Source organism: Scyliorhinus torazame, chromosome 19 (genome assembly GCF_047496885.1).
Source record: "Scyliorhinus torazame isolate Kashiwa2021f chromosome 19, sScyTor2.1, whole genome shotgun sequence".
Classification (NCBI taxonomy): Eukaryota; Metazoa; Chordata; class Chondrichthyes; order Carcharhiniformes; family Scyliorhinidae; genus Scyliorhinus; species Scyliorhinus torazame.
The window spans coordinates 134,503,925-134,522,570 of record NC_092725.1 but is presented as its reverse complement, the minus strand read 5'-3'; positions in this window follow the sequence as shown (position 1 = coordinate 134,522,570).

The window sequence follows — 18,646 nt, the reverse complement described above, 5'->3', positions numbered from 1 at the left end:
TGTTGTGGATTGCCCAGATGAAGCCAGACTTTCTGGCACCAAGATTTCCTGCCACTACCATAAATGGGATAAGGTTACATGCGGACAGTGCACCTGAAGATAGACCCTGGGGGGTGGGGGGGGTCCTGCAGAGTTGCAATTGGTAACTCCATTGGGTGTTGCAACCCCTCCCCCCCCCCCCCCCCCCCCTCCCACCCTATGAGCTCATTGGCTGAGGGCCAGGGAAGCTTCTGGAAGGGTGCAAAGAAGGATGTAAGGAAGAGGCATTCAGAGACCCTCCTCAGCGAAGACTCGACACAGAGGCAGCGGAGAAGACTCCATGGTGGTCCAGAGGACAGAAGGAATCCGCACACAAGATCCTCCTTCGCAGACAAAGATCCGGAGACGACCGAGACTCAGACGGTTGGACCCGCCCCTCGATCTATTTCATCGACACGGGCAGTATTAAGATTCTTAAAACTTACTATAATTGGGGTAATTTAAGGGATAACTGTTTATTGTGTTTTAAAATAAACTTGGGTTGAGCTGTGAACTGTCGTTTGTCCTTTGTTCATCTCGCAAATAAGGACACCTGGTCCACCCATGTCAACACTACGACCAAGAAAACACAACAGCGCCTATCCTTCCTCAGGACAGTAAGGAAATTTGGCATGTCCATATTAACTCTCATCAACTTTTACAGATGCACCATAGAAAGCATCCTGGCTGCATCACAGCCTGGTATGGCAACTGCTCGGCCCAAGACCACGGGAAACTGCAGAGTCGTGAACACAGCTCAATCCATCACGTGAACCCGCCTCCCATCCATTGACTCAGTCTACACCTCCCGCTGCCTTGGGAAAGCGAGCAGCATAATCAAAGACCCCTCCCACCCGGCTTAATCACTCTTCCAACCTCTTCCATCGGGCAGGTGATACAAAAGTCTGAGAACACACACGGACAGATTCTAAAAAAGCTTCTTCCCCGCTGTTAGCAGATTCTTTAGGGACTGATCTGATTTCTCTACTGAGTAGTTCTACACTCCTGTACCCTCCACCGGATGCCTGTGACTATGTATTTGCATTGTGTTTTTTATGTTTGCCCTATTATGTATTTTCTTTTCAGGTATGGAATGACCTGTCAGAACTGCAAGCAGAACAATACTTTTCACTGTACCTTGGTACACGTGACAATAAATAAATCCAATCCAAAACCTTTGAATAATAACCTGATCAAAGTGTCTGAATTTTATGGACAACAATTCATTTGTCGGTAAAATCCTAAGATGAAAAGCAGATTTTAATTATTACGTGTGCTTTGTTGCTCAGTTACTGTTTAATGGTTATTTAATGTGATGAGGTGGGACATGGGTGAAAATGGCAGACTTCTGGGGCGAGATTCTCCGACCCCCCGCCGGGTCGGAGAATCGCCGGGGGCTTGCGTGGATCCCACCCCTGCCGGTTGCCGAATTCTCTGGCACCGGATATTCGGCGGGGGCGGGAATCGCGCCGCGCCGGTTGGCGCCCCCCCCCCCGCGATTCTCGGGCCCGGATGGGCCGAAGTCCCGCCGTTAAAATGCCTGTCCCGCCGGCGTAGATTAAACCTTACCGGTGGGACAAGGCAGTGCGGGCGGGCTCCGGTGTCCTGGGGGGGCGCGGGGCGATCTGGCCCCGGGGGGTGCCTCTACTGTGGCCTGGCCCGCGATCGGGGCCCACCGATCCGCGGGCGGGCCTGTGCGGTGGGGGCACTCTTTCCCTTCCGCCTTCGCAACGTTCTCCACCATGGCGGAGGCGGAAGAGACTCCCTCCACTGCGCATGCGTGGGAAGCTGTCAGCAGCCGCTAACGCTCCCGCGCATGCGCCGACCGGAGATGTCATTTCCGCGTCAGCTGGCGGGGCACCAAAGGCCTTTTCCACCAGCTGGCGGGGCGGAAATTCGTCCGCCGCCGACCTAACCCCTTAAGGTTGGGGCTCCGCCCCCCAAGATGCGGAGCATTCCGCACCTTTGGGGCGGCGCGATGCCCGTCTGATTGGCGCTGTTTTGGGCCCAGAAGTGTGCAATATTTTGCCCCAGAAGTGTGCAATATTGTATGGGGAGAGGAGCTGTCATCATGAGCAATTCGATCACTCGGGATAAGTGCTCCAGGCCAGCAGAAAAAAGCAAGGCCAGCCAGCCAACAACAAGCAGCCTAAACTGGGCACATCATAGTGAAGGGAAAGCAGCATTCACCTGCAATCTGGATGGAAAGCAGGAGCAGCTCTGACAAGCCTCCTTATGCAAGCGCCTATACTTCCTAAGGAAATTCGGCATGTCCACATTGACTCTTACCAACTTTTACAGGTGCACCATTGAAAGCATCCTATCTGGCTGCATCACAGCCTGGTATGGCAACTGCTCAGCCCAAGACCGCGGGAAACTGCAGAGAGTCGTGAACGCCACCCAGTCCATCGTGCGAACCCGTCTCCCATCCATTGACTCTGTCTACACCTCCCGCTGCCTTGGGAAAGCGGGCAGCAAAATCAAGGAGCCCTCTCATCCGGGCTATTCGCTCTTCCAACTTCTTCCAGCGGGCAGGAAAGACAAAGGTTTGAGAACACGCACTAACAGATTCAAAAACAGCTTCTTCCCCGCTGTTACCAGACTACTGAATGACCCTCTTATGGACTGAACGGATCTCTTCATGCATCTTCTCCACTGAGCCGCACTACACTCCGTATGTTCACCTGATGCCTCTCTATTTACCTTGTGTGTTTATGTCTGTCCTATGTTTTTTCATGTATGGAACGATCTGTCTGGTCTGTACACAGGACAATACTTTTCACCATCGTGACAATAAATCCAATGAAGTCAATCTCAGCAATCAGTCAGTTGAAGGCAAATATATTGCTCACAACTCACAAATGGAGATTGAAGTCGATGGGGAGGCGGGATATGGGGGAGGGGGGATATGGGGGAGGGGGATATGGGGGACGGGGACATGGAGGGGGGATATGGGGGACATGGGGAGGTGGGATATGGGGGAGGGGGATATGGGGGAGGGGGGATATGGGGAATATGGGGAGAGGGGATATGGGGGATATGGATATCGGGCAGGGGGGTGGGGGGGCTCAGTCTGGCTGCCCTGACGAGGTTGTTCACCTTCTTGTGGTGAACTTCGCTGCTAGCCCATTCCGGGCCGAAGATTTAGCGACGTTTGGGGCGGCGTGATGCAGGTGGGATTTGCGCCGTTTTTGGCGCCGGTCGGCGGCCATCGCGCCGATAACGGAGAATTTCGCCCCAGGTCACAGACCAACCTAGATTTAGCATTCTGATCTTCATTGAATTCCCGGTTGTACCATGACGGCCAACACTTGGCAGAACGTTGCCCTGCGATTGGAGAGGATAAAATACCAAACTCACCACTCCCCTACAAAATTGCAGTTTTTGATTTTGATCTTTTGCAGAAGAATTAATAATATCTTTGAGAGAATGAGAGCCTGTTCAGCTTGGTGTACAGCAGATGTGTAGAGGTATGTAAAAAAAAAGGGGGCTAAATGTAGAAAAATAACAAAGTTCAGTTCCCTCCATTGGTAAGTAATAGCAGAGAAGCGGACAAATCTAATTGCAGATGGTTCAGTGAGAAATAAGATGCTCTTTAGCCGATGATGTGTTATTTTATTAGGCATTAAAACCCTCAGTGTTAATCAGTTGCACTTGTTTATCATCTGTTATGCATAAAAAGGTGTTAGTTTTACAGTTATTTGTGGCCTCTTTTAGAAGGTACTGCTTGGATCTGTACTGTCATTAATCTTTTTGGTGGGAACACATAATTTATCTCCCCAATGATCGGTATCCCCAAAGGGTAATTTACTCTAGAGGTCTCTGTGCCCCTGTACTGTATCAGATTGACCTGCTTCTTGTTTGCCATTTTTGTATACTACTTGCTTATTTAACAAGAAAGAGAATGACTGCAGTACTGTGAAGGTCCTCTGATAGTAGTTTTGACACTCTGGCTGAATAATGACCCTCATTATGAAGCCCATGACAGGCTCTGAAAGTTCTGATTTATGAAGTCATTGAAGGTCCAGGATTAGTACTCCCCTATTCACTGTTCACAGCGCTGGGCCACATATGAAAAAGGCAAGGAAGACGTTACTTTTATAACAATCAGCGACTGCGGATTCAATAAGAATAGAAGATTGTTCTCAGGCAGCCTATTTTAGTTTATAGATCTTTCCAATTTTATGTTGGATTCCACGGCAGACACTTTGGCCGGAATCTACCATATTTCTTTCAAAGTATTGGTTCCGATTCGAAAACCAGAGAGAATTCCATCAGCGCCAATGGTGGGAAAAAGTCACCGGATATTCATTTTAAGAAAACATTTTCTCCACGTGGATAATGTCGTGCTCGTCGCGGCTTGCCTCTGATACGCTTGACCCGGGAAAGCGTAATCACTTTCAAAGAGACCAGGGCTGCAGTGTCATTAGAAGATGAATGGCTTTGTTCGTGCAGCCAGGGTAAGGCCACCTCCTCATGTTTCTCTCAGCACCCCTTAACTCAGCCCGAACACCTCTGCGGTGATCTCACCCGCACCCACTCTGCATGGCCGCAGCACTTGTCATGCCCCCCCCCCCCCCCCCCCACCTCCATAATCTCCGCAGTAGCTCTGGTGTCCCTCAAACGCCCACTCCCACTCATCCCCCCCACACATGCCAGACTTCGTCCCCACCTGACATGGCAGGGCTCCGGCCCACACTCTGCCCATCTGTTTCATTGCAGGAGAAACCCGTGCACAACAGGCGTGAGCGGGCACAGCAGGCCGGAGTGATGCCAAAGCTCAAGAGCCTAACCCCATTTGCAGATCGCACCCTTGGGCTTGCTGGCAAAGAGCAGAACCGCTCCAGTGTGGAGGGCTAGGTCGGGGCCAAAGACACACGTGAGAACCTTCAACACTGGACACCATAGACCCGGGTAACGCTGAGGCAAACCCATGGAAGGCTTGGAGACCAGCATTGCAGAGGTCTCATAACTGTCACCCGTACCCTCAAACAGTCTGGATACTCGCCACTTGGTGGGATTAAGTAGTGGGCAGGCTTCTGAGTCACTCACTGGTGAAGACCTCACACCCAAAGATCCACACCAGGCGGAGGCAAGGACGTCTCAGGGATCCGACACTCTGAGCGATGACGGAGCCCAGGCCTTTGTTGAGCTTCTGGCCGATGACATGTCCTGGGGTACGACCGTCCCAGAACTGCTGGATCTGCAAAGGCAGAATGACAAGCATCAAAAGGGGATGACAGTATCCCCCCCGCCCCACCCCGCCTCGGACTGCAAGACTGACTGGAGAAGTCCCTTGTGTCCGTGAAAATGGTGTTGTCAGTCTGGCGCAATGAGACCAACACTGCGGGTCGGATTTGGTAAAGTGTCAGGCTCACCTAGAAACCTGGCGGGATCTCACACCAGTTGCCCCTCTCTCATATGGAGCAGCTGAGGGGGCCTCTGGCATCTGAAGGAAAGAGGAGCCCTGGGGGGTGTCCTGCCCATCTGATAAGCCCCCTCCGTGTGAGTGACCCACTCCCAGCCTGACACAGCGAGGAGGGCACCTGTGCTGCCCAGCGAATGCAACAGGGCGTAGAAGTCAGCCTCAACCTCAGTTGTGGATCTCGGGGATACACTGAGGTGTAGCAGGAAGGTGAGAAAGATGAAGAAAACGATAGACCGGGGTGAACCTGGGCACTATTAGAGAAATGAAATGAAAATGGGCGAGGTGCCAAATGAATACTTTGCATCAGTATTCACCAAAGAGAAGGAATTGGTGGATGTTGAGTCTGGAGAAGGGTATGTAGATAGCCTGGGTCGCATTGAGATCCAAAAAGACGAGGGGCGGGATTCTCCGACCCCCCGCCGGGTCAGAGAATCGCCGGGGGTCGGCGTGAATCCACCCCCCCCCCGTCCTCCTAATTCTCCGGCCCCACAAAAATTGGCGCGCCGTGAGTCACGCTGCCCACCTCGGAGAATGGCGGGGTCCTGCGCGACTCAAAGGGCGCCAAGGGCTGCCCGAATTCTCCGGCCCACGATGGGCCAAAGTTCGGCCCGTCTTTTGCCAGTCCAGCCATCGGAAATTGGAGTAGGTCCCTTACCGGCGGGACCTGGCGGCGCGGGCAGGCTAGGGGTTCTTGGGGGGTCGCGGGGGGATCTGGCCCCGGGAGGTGACACCATCATGGCCTGGCCTGCGATCGGGGCCCACCGATCCGCGGGCGGGCCTGTGCTATGGGGGCACTCTATCCTTCCGCACCGGAGGCTGCACCGGTCCGCCATTCCCGGTGCAGAAGCGAAGCCCTGTGCGCATGAGCGGGGATGATGCCAGCACGCGCTGGCGCTCCCGCGTATGCGCCAACTGCCACCAGATGGCGGAGGCCCTTCAGCGCCGGTCGGCGTGGCGCCAGGCCCCTTTCCCGCGGCCGGCAGTTGCAAACCACTCCGGGGCAGGCCTAGCCCCTGAAGGTGTGGAGGATTCCGCACCTTTGGGGCAGCCCGACGCCGGAGTGGTTCACACCACTCCATCCCGCCGGAACCCCCCCGTCCCGCCGGGTAGGGGAGAATTCCGCCCGAGGTGTTAGGCATCTTGAAAAATATTAAGGTGGATAAGTCCCCAGGCCTGATGGGATCTACCCCAGAATACTGAAGGAGGCAAGAGAGGAAATTGCTGAGGCCTTGACAGAAATCTTTGGATCCTCACTATCTTCAGGGATGTCTCAGAGGACTGGAGAATAGTCAATGTTGTTCCTTTGTTTAAGAAGGGTAGCAAGGATAATCCAGGGAACCACAGGCCGGTGAGCCTTACGTCAATGGTAGGGAAATTACTGGAGAGAATTCTTCGAGACAGGATCTACTCCCATTTGGAAGCAAGTGGTTGTATTAGCGAGAGGCAGCAGCGTTTTGTGAAGGGGAGGTCGTGTCTCGCTAACTTGATAGAGTTTTTCGAGGAGGTCACAAAGATGATTGATGCAGGTAGGGCAGTGGATGTTGTCTATATGGACTACAGTAAGGCCTTTGACAAGGTCCCTCATGGCAGGCAGGTACAAAAGGTGAAGTCACACGGGATCAGAGGTGAGCTGGCAAGATGGATACAGAACTGGCTGGGTCATAGAAGGTAGAGAATAGCAATGGAGGAGTGCTTTTCTGATTGGAGGACTGTGACTAGTGATGTTCCGCAGGGATCAGTGCTGGGACCTTTGCTGTTCGTAGTATACATAAATGATTTGGAGGAAAATGTAACTGGTCTGATTAGTAAGTTTGCGGACGACACAAAGGCTGGTGGAATTGCGGATAGCGATGAGGACTGTCGGAGGAAACAGCAGGATTTAGATCATTTGGAGACTTGGGCGGCGAGATTGCAGATGGAGTTTAAGCCGGACAAATGTGATGTAATGCATTTTGGAAGGTCTAATACAGGTAGGGAATATACAGTGAATGGTAGAACCCTCAAGAGTATTGACAGCCAGAGAGATCTAGGTGTACAGGTCCACAGGTCACTGAAAGGGGCAACACAGGTGGAGAAGGTAGTCAAGAAGGCATACGGCGTGCTTGCCTTCATTGGCCGGGGCATTGAGTATAAGAATTGGCAAGTCATGTTGCAGCTGTATAGAACCTTAGTTAGGCCACACTTGGAGTATAGTGATCAATTCTGGTCGCCACACTACCAGAAGGATGTGGAGGCTTTAGAGAGGGTGCAGAAGAGATTTACCAGGATATTGCCTGGTATGGAGGGCATTAGCTATGAAGAGAGGTTGAATAAACCTCCCTGGAGCAAAGGAGGTTGAGAGGCGACCTGATAGAAGTCTACAAAATTATGAGGGGCATAGACAGAGTGGATAGTCAGGAGACTTTTTCCCAGGGCAGAGGGGTCAATTACCAGGGGGCACAGGTTTAAGGTGCGAGGGGCAAGGTTTAGAAGAGATGTACGAGGCAAGTTTTTTACACAGAGGGTAGTGGGTGCCTGGATCTCGCTACTGGAGGAGGTGGTGGAAGCAGGGACGATAGTGACATTTGAGGGGCATCTTGACAAATACATGAATAGGATGGGAATAGAGGGATATGGACCCCAGAAGTGCAGATGAATGTACTTTTCTTGTTCTTTGTTCTTTACTAGAGGATGCTGGCACACATGAGAGGCCTGAGCATTGGTGTGTGAGAGAGGGGGAGTGGGTGGGGGCTTCCATAGATGGGGAACTGGGGGCTTGGTGCTGTGGTGTCTGCGTAGGAGCGACTCAGCATTACTACGTAATCAGTGTGGGTGACGGGAGAGACATTGTGCTGCTATTCTCACACTGCACAGGGAGGAAGCGCCGAGTTTGCATGGGGGTTTGCAGAGGCTGGCACCATGACATGACAGCGGGGAGCCTCTTTATGCAAGTCAAAGTGATTTTTAACACTAGCTAGTTCCTACAATGGTGTACTTTCAGTGGCAGGTCACATTCAGCTCTCTTGTCAGGCAGGAGTCAGACATTTCACGAAGGATCTTGGGCGAAATTCTCCCCCATGGTGGAGGCGGAAGGGAAAGAGTGCCCCCACTTTGGACCCTCACAAAATCCGTGGCTTCCCTTATGCACTTGTGCGCTGCTGACTAAGAAAATGCCACACAGGTCACCCGTGCAGCCCTGAAATGAGTTGCTGGCAGAGAGGTTCAGAACGGCAGTAACTTTCAGGGTCACAGGCAATGGGTGACCTCCTAGTCCACGTGGTGCCAACTCTTTCATCATCTGGCACAGTAGATCATCTGTCCCCCAGGACAGACGCGTTCTTCTCCAGCATTGAACCTCTGACATCTGGAGGTAAGAAGTTGTATGTTGAAACACCCGTGGCTGGTAGTGTCACCTCCGAGGTTCCGTTATCTGTGGCCCTATTCCTGGTAGGTAAACTGGCCGTGTACACCCCCCACACCCCCCTTGCCCATCTCAAAATAATTGACAACTCGGCGAGCTCCATGATTCTCCCGAATCATGAACTGAAACTAAGAGAATATAAAAGTGAGCAATAAGAAGTCCTGACAATGCCCTGATCCACAGCCTTCTCAGGATCTAGAACACCCCCCCCATGTGCATTCCCCTATGTGAGCATCTTTCCAATGAGCCTCACTCCCTCCCCTGCCACACAATATCCACTTCCCCACAATTGCCCCTCTCAACGTTACCTGAAACATGTGCTTCGACCTTTGAGAGCCTCGGCGACCCGCATGCTCCCTCCAGGGGTGGGGTGTGAGAGAGATTGAGTGCATTCCATGGACCTTAGTTCTAACCTGACGGGGAACAAGACACTGCCCCCCGTCATCGCTTGAATTTGGTGACTGATGAGCGAATCCTACATGCCTTGCATTGGCGGTCACATCTGTGTCATTCTGTGTTACGTAGACATGAGTACGAGTCTTGGAGTGCAATGCTTGGGGGCTAGGGTTAACATTGGGTGACAATCAGTGGCACACTCAAGCATTGCAATGCTGACTAACTTGGCACATTTGACTCATCAAGGAAAGGTCAGGGACCCGATTAGGCAACTAATTTCCCCTTGTGACAGGTGAGGCACACCGATGCAGGTGAAGACTGCAATTTGCAGTGAACGACATCCTTAGATGGCACCCTCGTTCATCCAGCTCTGCCGATTCTCGTCGTATTTTCCGCCCGGGTTATCGTTCTCGCTGACGGGAGTGCAAAATTCCTCCCACTCTTTTGGGATTCATTCATGTTCTAGAAAGGACATTTTGAACAGAAACTTGAACCATATACCAACAAAGAGGTGAAGCTTTATTATAGTATTGCATGAATGCAGCAATGCATTTAATATTAAAAAGTCAAGCACATACCGCATGCTATGGGCAGAACCTTACCATATGTTTTCAAAATGTTGGCTAGGAAACAATAACCAATGCCCCACAGTTGCCCCTCCAGAATCCCATGAAACTAACCGAATATTGAGCCTCTTTAACAAGATTTTTTTTCACCGCTGATGATTCACGCCACGCTTGCCTCTGATCCGTTCAACCCCAGGAACCTCGGGCGAAATTCTCCGTTATCGGCGGAAACTCCGCCGATCGGCGCAAAAAACGGCGCAAATCCCACTTGCGTCACGTCATAAAAATGGGCCGATAGTCTGCGGCCCGAAATGGGCTAGCAGCGACGTAACGGGATCCGCGCTTGCGCAGTGGTTCACGCCGTGCAGCGTCATACGCGCTGCACGGCGTGACGGCTCATAAGGCCGCGCAGCTCCCCCCCACCCGACCGGAACACCCGACCGCAACACCCGACTTGATGGCTGGCCGTCGCTCAGCCCCGAGGTTCGAGTCACGCGATGTGGAGGCGCTCCTGGACGCGGTGGAGCAGAGGAGGGACGCCCTGTATCCCGGGCACGGCCGCAGAGTTGCCCCACGCCACAGCCGGCGTCTGTGGAGGGAGGTGGCAGAGGCCGTCACCGCTGTGGCCCTAACACCACGGACAGGCACCCAGTGCCACAAGGTGAACGACCTCGTCAGAGCAGGCAGGGTGAGCCTCCCCCATATCCCCCATATCCCCCCTCCCCATATCCCCCATATCCCCCCTCCCCCATATCCCCCATATCCCCCTCCCCCATATCCCCCATATCCCCCCTCCCCCATATCCCCCCCTCCCCCATATCCCCCATATCCCCCCTCCCCCATATCCCCCCTCCCCCATATCCCCCTCCCCCATATCCCCCCTCCCCCATATTCCCCCTCCCCCATATTCCCCCCTCCCCCATATCCCCCCTCCCCCATATCCCCCATATCCCCCCTCCCCCATATCCCCCCTCCCCCATATCCCCCCTCCCCCATATCCCCCATATTCCCCCCTCCCCCATATCCCCCCTCCTCCATATCCCCCATATCCCCCCTCCCCCATATCCCCCCCTCCCCCATATCCCCCCTCCCCCATATCCCCCATATCCCCCCTCCCCCATATCCCCCCCTCCCCCATATCCCCCCCTCCCCCATATCCCCCCTCCCCCATATCCCCCCCTCCCCCATATCCCCCCCTCCCCCATATCCCCCATATCCCCAAGTGAATCCAGCCCTAACCTTAACCTCTGCAATGCACGCGCAACCGATGGCGTGCATTCATATACCTGCCTAACACTGTTGCCTTTTACCCCTGCCACCACCACCCCCCCCCCCCCCACAGGAGAAGCGCGCACACAACAATAGGGAGCATGTGAGGACTGGAGGAGGGCCCGCTGATGAGAGGCCACTGACCGTACACGAGGAAAGGGCCCTGGAACTGGCTGGCGGACCTGAGGACCGGGAGGTTGCTGATGCAGAGGTCGGGGCCCCACGAGCAAGTGAGCCACCAACAGCCCGTCCCCATATCCCCCCTCCCCTATATCCCCCTCCCCCGTATCACCTGATCACTGCCTGATGTCTAACCATGCATGCTTCATTGTGTATCGCAGGACCAAACGTCCAGGCACCCATCCCCGCAGATGCAGACCGCCCGCAGGATGCCCCTCGGAGACCACAGGAGACGGAGAGACCCGCACCCTCCAGCATGCGACGCCCGCAGGATGCCCCTCGGAGACCACGGGAGACGGAGAGACCCGCACCCTCCAGCATGCGACGCCCGCAGGATGCCCCTCGGAGACCACAGGAGACGGAGAGACCCGCACCCTCCAGCATGCGACGCCCGCAGGATGCCCCTCGGAGACCACGGGAGACGGAGAGACCCGCACCCTCCAGCATGCGACGCCCGCAGAATGCCCCTCGGAGACCATGGGAGACGGAGAGACCCGCACCCTCCAGCATGCGACGCCCGCAGGATGCCCCTCGCACACCACGGGAGACGGAGAGACCTGGAGCAACAGGGAGACGACACCCCCGTCACGTGCGGGAGCGACCACCCAGCGATGAGGGGGGCAGCCACAGGCCCCCGTCACATCCGAGCCAGGACACCACTAACCAGGACACCACTATCCAGGACACCCCTACCCGGGACACCACTACCCAGGACACCCCTACCCGGGACACCACTACCCAGGACACCCCTACCCGGGAAGACGAAATACCGGACAGTGACTCAGAGTGGATGGGTGGAGACGAACCCCCACCCCAAAGTGCCATGGACTCAGAGTGGGACGAAGAGCACGACACAACGCCACTGCTGTCACCAACACCCTCCACCATCGCAGAAACACTCACCACGGTTGGGCACTTTAGTGATGAGGCGTCTGGTACACTCACTGGTGCGCACAACACAGCCGTCCCGGTACAGCAGGTGGAGGTAGGAGCAGCAGAGGGACCGGGCGGTCGGAGGGCAGCCCAGGCCAAGCGAACATCTGCCGCCCAGATGGATCCCGGGTTCCTGCAGTTACCACACCCACACATAGATCCGATGCAACCACCGACACGGAGACGAGCGAATAGGGTGACGGGTGGCTTGCGGCGGCTGCGGTCGCAGGTGGAGGAGTCCACCCGCGTCCAGGAGCTGGGAGTGGTCCCGGTCATGCGTGCCACCCAGGTTGACACCGCACGGGTGGCGTCCGCGGTGGAGGCAATGGGTGCGACGGTGTCAGACATGGGGAACGGTTTGCGAGGCCTGGGGCCTTCCGTGCAGGCGGCGTCTGTGGCCCAGGAAATGGCTGCCCTCTCACAGGAGGCCATGAGCCAGTGCCAGCGCCAGATGGCAGAGGCGCTCAACGCCATAGCCCAGTCTCAGCAGGCCATGGCCCAGTCTCAGCAGGCCATGGCCCAGTCTCAGCAGGCCATAGCCCAGTCTCTGCAGGCCATGGCCCAGTCTCTGCAGGCCATGGCCCAGTCTCAGCAGGCCATGGCCCAGTCTCAGCAGGCCATCGCTGAGGGCATCGGCGCCAGTGGCCATGTGCGAGCTGGCGTCGCACTGTCGCAGACAGGGTTCGACAACCCCCTGGGCTCCATGGCTGCAAACCTGCAGACCCCTGTCGATACCAGCACGGGCCTCCAGGACTGGCAGCGCCAGATGTCGGGGGCGTGTCGGATGGCCAGTCCGTTCGCATCCCCCACCCATGTAGAGGCCTGGGGGCCATCGGGCACCCCGAGGGAGGAGGAGGTGGTGTGGTCCGTCCCGGCTCCCTCTGTAGGGGAGGTCCCGGTACACCGCGACACCTCGGACTCCCCCCCTTCCGTCCCAGGTGCATCGGGTGGGCAACGGGCAGGACAGGCTGGCAGCTCGCCATCCCAGTCGCCCGGGCCGCAGCCTGGCCCATCTAGGCCAGGACGCCCCAGGAAACGGCCGCCAAAGGGATCCGGTGTCAGAGGGCAGGAATCACAGGAGTCCACCTCCAGTTCTGCTGTACCGTCTGGGGAACCACGTAGACGTAGTCAAAGGGCCCGTAAGGCCAAACAATTAGACACTGAGTAAGTTGGCACGGGTGCAGGGCACAGATGAGTTTTAGGGGCTAGGGCACGTGCATGAACTCCTTTGGTTATTAAAGTCAATGTTAAACCTACCGAAGCTGCCTTTGTGCTCTGTCCAAAGTGTGCGGGCGTGTCATGTACGTTGAGCGCAAGTGTGTGTGTGACAGGTGGTCTTACCTCAGCCCCAGGTGAGTCTGCCCCCTTCCCCCTGGGCCGTCATCAACATCCCCCGGGCAGAGGACGGGACCGTGCGCTGCAGTGTCACAGCCGCATGCAGGGATGGTCCGGGTGGATGGTGGTACTGTGGCCATGGGTCAGACATAGTCCAACGATGTAGAGCCAGGAGCTCATCGGAGGCGGGTTGTCATCATCCTCCATGGCCTGCGATAGACACGCGTCCACCCGCAACTGGGTGAGCCCGGCCCGTTGTGCCGCCGGTGGATCGGCAATTGGGGTGGGGGGGTGGTGTGCATGCGGGTGGGGTGTGTGGGGTTGGGGAGGGGGGTGAGGGTGCTGGGTGGGTGGATGGGTGGGGGGTGTGGGTGGTCGGCTGTTGTCATGGTGTGCGGTCTGTGGCCATACTACCCGATTCCCACGCCCATCTAGTCAGTGAAGCGGGCGTCTATCAGTCTGTCCCGTGCCCGCTGGGCCAGCCGGTAACGGTGGACAGCCACCCGCCTGTGTCTACCCCGTCTGCCCTGACCATTGCCCCCATCCCCCTCATCTGGGGAGGACTGGGCCTCTTCCTGCTGCTCCTCCACTCCGCCCTCCTCTGCCTGCGGCACATCGCCCCTCTGCTGGGCTATGTTGTGCAGGACGCAGCACACCACAATGATGCGTCCGACCCTATCTGACCGATACTGGAGGGCGCCCCCAGAGAGGTCCAGGCACCTGAAACGCATCTTCAGCACGCCAAAGCACCTCTCGATCACTCCCCTTGTCGCTACATGGGCATCATTGTAGCGGTTCTCCGCCTCATTGCGTGGCCTCCGTATAGGCGTCATCAGCCACGATCGCAATGGGTAGCCCCTGTCGCCCAGCAACCAGCCCCTCAGCCGGGGATGGCGTCCCTCATACATGCCGGGGATGGATGACCGCGACAACACGAATGAGTCGTGTACACTGCCTGGGTGACGGGCGCAGACGTGCAGGATCATCATGCGGTGGTCGCAGACCACCTGTACGTTCATTGAATAGGTCCCCTTCCTATTAGTGAACACGGCCCTGTTCTCTGCAGGTGGCCGCACGGCGACACTGCATCCCATCGATCGCGCCCTGGACCATGGGGAACCCGGCAACGGCAGAGAAGCCCACGGCCCGGGCATCTTGGCTGGCCCGGTCCACGGGGAAGCGGATGTAGCGGTGCGCCATGGCATAAAGGGCATCTGTCACTGCCCGGATGCACCGATGCACCGATGTCTGCGATATGCCGGACAGGTCCCCACTCGGTGCCTGGAATGACCCCGTTGCATAAAAGTTCAGGGCCACCGTAACCTTGACGGACACAGGGAGAGGGTGTCCCCCACCAGTGCCACGCGGTGACAGGTGTGCCAGCAGGTGGCAGATGTGTGCCACGGTTTCCCGGCTCATCCGGAGTCTCCTCCTGCATTCCCGGTCCGTGAGCTCCTGGTATGACTGCCGGGGCCGGTACACACGGGGCGCCCTCGGGTGCCTCCGTTGCCGTGGGGCCACGACGTCCTCCTCCCCCTCCTCGTCCTGTCGGTCAGGTGTCCCTCCAGCCTCGGCGGCTGCCGCCTGCCCCTCTGCAGCAGCCTGCGCCGCCTCTCTGGCACGCTCCTCCTCCTCCTCCTCCTCCTCCTCATCCAGGGCAACATAGACATGAGCGGCTGCCACCACGGCGGCCAACATCGCTGGATGGTCTGAAAACATGACGGCCTGGTGGGGGGGAGGGGAACGACGACATGTCATCATTGCCCATATCCCCTCCTCCCCCCAGCCAGGTGGCATGGACCGCATGGGTCCAACTGTTGGAGGCTGGCACCTGGCCAGGTGGACCAACTCATTTGCCCTCCCATCACCCACCCCGGCACGGACCCCCTCCCCAACCCCCAGCCTCCACCCCAGCACGGACCCCCCCCCCCAACCTCCACCCCGTCACGGACCCCCTCCCCAACCCCCAACCTCCACCCCAGCACGGACCCCCCCCCCCCAACCTCCACCCCGGCACGGACCCCCCCCCAACCTCCACCCCGGCACGGACCCCCTCCCCAACCCCCAACCTCCACCCCAGCACGGACCCCCCCCCCCAACCTCCACCCCGGCACGGACCCCCTCCCCAACCCCCAACCTCCACCCCAGCACGGACCCCCCCCCAACCTCCACCCCGGCACGGACCCCCTCCCCAACCTCCACCCCAGCACGGACCCCCCCCCCAACCTCCACCCCGGCACGGACCCCCTCCCCAACCTCCACCCCAGCACGGACCCCCCCCCCAACCTCCACCCCGGCACGGACCCCCTCCCCAGCACGGACCCCCCCCCCCCCAACCTCCACCCCGACACGGACCCCCTCCCCAACCTCCACCCCGGCACGGACCCCCTCCCCAAACTCCACCCCAGCACGGACCCCCCCCCCCAACCTCCACCCCGGCACGGACCCCCCTCCCGGCACTCCCCCGGAGCCCAGCCTACTCTAACCACCCCCCCTCCCCCGCCGCACACACACACACACAAGCCGAGACACACCTCTCCTCACGCAATCAGTCTGCGGCCACGCCATTTCCTGCCCAGATCCAACCCCCCAGGCCGTCACTCACCTCCTCGCTGGTCGGCGTGAGCCTGGAGCTCCGGGTCACGCCGATGAAAAGGAGGTTTGATTCACGTCGACGTGAACGGTCATCACGTCGACGGGACTTCGGCCCATCCGGAAGGGAGAATATCGGCAGGCCGAAAATCGGCTGCCTTGCGCAGACCCGTGACATTCTCCGTGGCAGCGGCGCCATTAACGCCCCGCCGACTTTTCTCCCTTCGGAGACTTCGGCGGGGGCGGGGGCGGGATTCACGGCGGCCAACGGCCATTCTCCGACCCGGCGGGGGGTCGGAGAATGACGCCCCTCATCTCCACCATCAGTGGGGCGCTCCTTTTAAACGCCTCCACAGCACTTGTCTCAATATTTTATTCTGTTCAAACTAAATATCAAAGTTGGGAGGTAAAGAATCCCATTTTGCAGTGCTAATCAAAAAGCTGGAAGGTAAGTTTGTGAAACATGACTTCTAACAAGCTGTTGAAGATGGTCATATTTCCAAATTAAGGTATAATATTCCACTAATTTAATTGTGGTTTTCTTTTGGAAAGACAGGTGACATTTATAAAGTTATAACCATGTGTACAAAGTTAATATTTTATTAAAGAGTCCTTAAGAAACACTTGCGAAATTTAAAAAGAAATTGCCTGAAACTTAAGTCATGATGTTAATTTTAATTATCTCACGTTACCAGATGTACTCTATATTATACTACTGAGGATACTAATACAGGTTGTTATAATGTAGCCTGTAGTACTGCATTAAGAACTGAGAGTGTTCAATGCCAAATTACCATTTTTCAAATCAAATTATAATCATCATTACTATAATTCTATTAGTACAAATGAGAATTGTTATAAACCAATGTGGAGAAATATCATGCTTCAAATTAATGAAAATGTAATGAGATTCCCATTGAATATTCCCATTGAAAGTTGGCTTTTTATGTTGGGGTGATGGCTATAAATGGAACTTATTTCCCCACCACCAAAATCTAACCAATATTTCCAGTGAAAAGCATTCCGCAACCTTGTGCCAGGAGGGCAGGGTGAGCTTGGTCATGGATCGCTCTCAGAGCAGAACCATCAACATCATTCCATAGTTATCCAGGGGGTGGGCAAGTTGGGTGTTGGGATTGGTTTTCCTTATTGGCCAAAGATGGATGCCTCCACGATAATAAGTTGCCTCAATTGGTAGCTTGGCCAAGATTTGGATTTCCCCCTCAATGGTCGGTGAACGTAAGTTGCAACCAGAACTGTTGGATCGGAAACCATTGTGCTGCATATTCAGGTACTCCAATATTTAAGCCATTGCCCCTCGATTAAACATAGAAATATTGGAGATAGAAGCAGGAGGAGGCTATTCGGCCCCCCGAGCCGACTCCGCCATTCATTATGATCATGGCTGATCATCACATTCAATACCCTGATCCCGACTTCCCTCCATATCCCTTGATCCCTTTAGCCCCAAGAGCTCTATCTAATTCCTTCGTGAAATTACCCAACATTTTGGCCTCAACTACTTCCTGGGGTAGCGTATTCCACAGAATTGAAGAAAATAAGAGTTAAGAAAATAACTCACATTGGTCTACATAACAACAGTTAACTGCATTCCACAAATAATCGGCTGACTTTTGGTGTAGGTGCAATAAAACGCTGCACAAATGTAAGTTCTTTCCCTTCTCATAACAGCCAATTAAAATAGTAGCAAGTATTCTGAGGCTTTGGAACATGGTAGCATAGAATATTCTTGAAGCTCAATCGTACATTCTCATGGTGTTGGCTATCTTATAAACCACTGAAACCCTCCAGAAAACATACATTCATTGCACAAAGTCACTTCTATATTGAGATCAGACAAAACCCTCAATGGAGCAGCATGCTAACAATGGATTAGCTTTCCCCCCTATAGTTACTGCTTGTGTTACACTACCAAGATACCATACATAGGAATTCTCACTAGACTATTTGATAATAATAAATAAGTAAACAACATTTACATTTCTTTTAGAGACCCTGGCCAGGATTTTCCGACGCCACACATGGCAGATACAATGAGACATTCAAACATTCATTGACTTCACTGATCCCCGTGTCTGCGTGGTTTTCCTCGGGTGCTCCGGTTTCCTCCCACAGTCCAAAGGTGTGCAGGTTAGGTGGATTGGTCGTGCTAAATTGCCCCTTAGTGTCCAAAAAAGGATAGGTGGGGTTACGGTGATAGGGCAGGGGCTTGGGCCCAGGTAGAGTGCTCCTTCAGAGGGCTGGTGCAGACTCGATGGGCTGAATGGCCTCCTTCTGCACTGTAAATTCTACGATTCTATAACTTTGGCGGGAGGGGTTAGAATATTCCGGCCATTGTTTTATTGCTGCTCAAAGATACAATGAATTTTATGATGGAATAGATTTGAGACAAACATTTATCGAAAGACACTGACCACCTGTAGATGCAGACTGGCCTGTTTTCTTTTTGAGATAGGTCTGTCTGAGCTCAAGTGGCCTGTTTGGGAAAATATGGGTGTTCGACAATTA